Genomic DNA, 1,609 nt, shown 5'->3' with positions numbered 1-1,609 from the left:
CCCCCCCCCCCCCCCCCCCCCCCCCCCCCCCCCCCCCCCGCTTCCTCAGGCCACCTCTGGAAGTGAAGTGCTTAATCCCCTGCTGCTGGAAGTGTTGGCAGTTGACAGCTCTCAGCTGAGCTCTTCTTTGAGCATTAGCAGTGGCTGGGAAGAGCTGCCTCACCCAAGATCATTTCCCTTTCCTGGGGGCAGCCCACATCCAACAACTGGATCAGTGTGAGATTTTAAAGGCCCAGCTTCATTAGTCCAATTCAGGACAGTTTTGAGGGGGCATCCCAGGCTGATGATGAGCTTGGCCTTTACTGTCACTACACTGTAGTTCAACTTCTTGGTCTGCCCAATCCTGCTTCCTTCCCTCCCCTGGCAGATGCTGAACCCATGGGAACTTTCCCAAGTTTCCTGAGTGAACATCTTCATCTCCTGGATTGATACTTTGATTTTCTTATCTTTTCTTCATGTTGTCCATTACTTTATACTAGTCTTTTCTTATTAATCCCAATACCTTTACCAATTCCTCTAACAATGTTAATTATCATTTCTTTGACCTTTTCTTCTGCTCTCTGAGTTGTCTCAGTTTATTCCAAATTCTCTCATTTAAAAAATGTTTTTGGTCTTAGTCTTTCCATTTGGAGGCCTCACTGAGACTGTGAGGTGATTTTTGGCTATTAATTCCTATTTAGGAGTGAGGCATCAAAAGGATATTAGATAGCACTTATTATGTATCAGACATTATCCTAAGCCCTCACCATGATTAACATATTTAATCTTGTTATAGGCTGAATTGTGTCCCCTCAAAAATTTATATTTTGAAGTTCTAACTCCCGGTATCTCGGAATGTGCCTATATTTGGAGCTAGGATTTTTGAAAGGGTAATTAAGTTAAAATGAGGGCATATGAGTGGGCCTTAATGCAATATGACCGATGTCTCTGTAAGAAGAAGAGATTAGGATGCAGGCACATATGGAAGGAAGACCACGTGAAGATACAAAGTGAAGGTAGCCACCTATAAGTCAAGGAGAGAGTCCTCAGAGGGAATCAATTCTACCACCTCCTTAATTTTGGACTTCTAGCCTCCAGAACAGTGAGACAATGAATTTCTTCTGTTTAAACCATCAATTGTGTGGTACTTTGCTATGGTAGCCCTAGCAAACTATTACAGATCCCAACAATAGCCTCAGAGAAGAAACAGTTTTTATCCCCATTTCACACATGAATAAACATGAAGTACTAGCCCGAGGCCAAATAGAGGGGTGGGTGAAGCCTGGTTTTGAATCTAGATAGTTGTCTCCACAGTCTGAGCTCTTAACCAGCACCTCCCTTGCCTCTCTGGTTGAACATTCTCAGTCTTTGGGTGGGGCTTTTATCTAATGGATGTTATCGCCATAGATTGGCCCAAGGTTGAGCTGTTTTTCTTTGGGCCACTCCTTAGGGTCTACGTCTCCAGCTCTTCTCTTTATGGCCAGTTAATTTCTCCAGAGAGGGGTTCTTCAGTCTCCTACATGGTGAATTTATTTCTGGGTCCCAGCGTTTGAAATCAGCCAGGTAAAGGGAGAAGGCAGTGAAGTCTTACAGTTCACTATACAGATTTCACTTAATCTCATTTTCAGCC

The sequence above is a fragment of the Panthera uncia genome, chromosome B1 (assembly GCF_023721935.1).
Source record: "Panthera uncia isolate 11264 chromosome B1, Puncia_PCG_1.0, whole genome shotgun sequence".
Taxonomy (NCBI): Eukaryota; Metazoa; Chordata; class Mammalia; order Carnivora; family Felidae; genus Panthera; species Panthera uncia.
Note: the sequence above shows the minus strand (reverse complement) of the source record.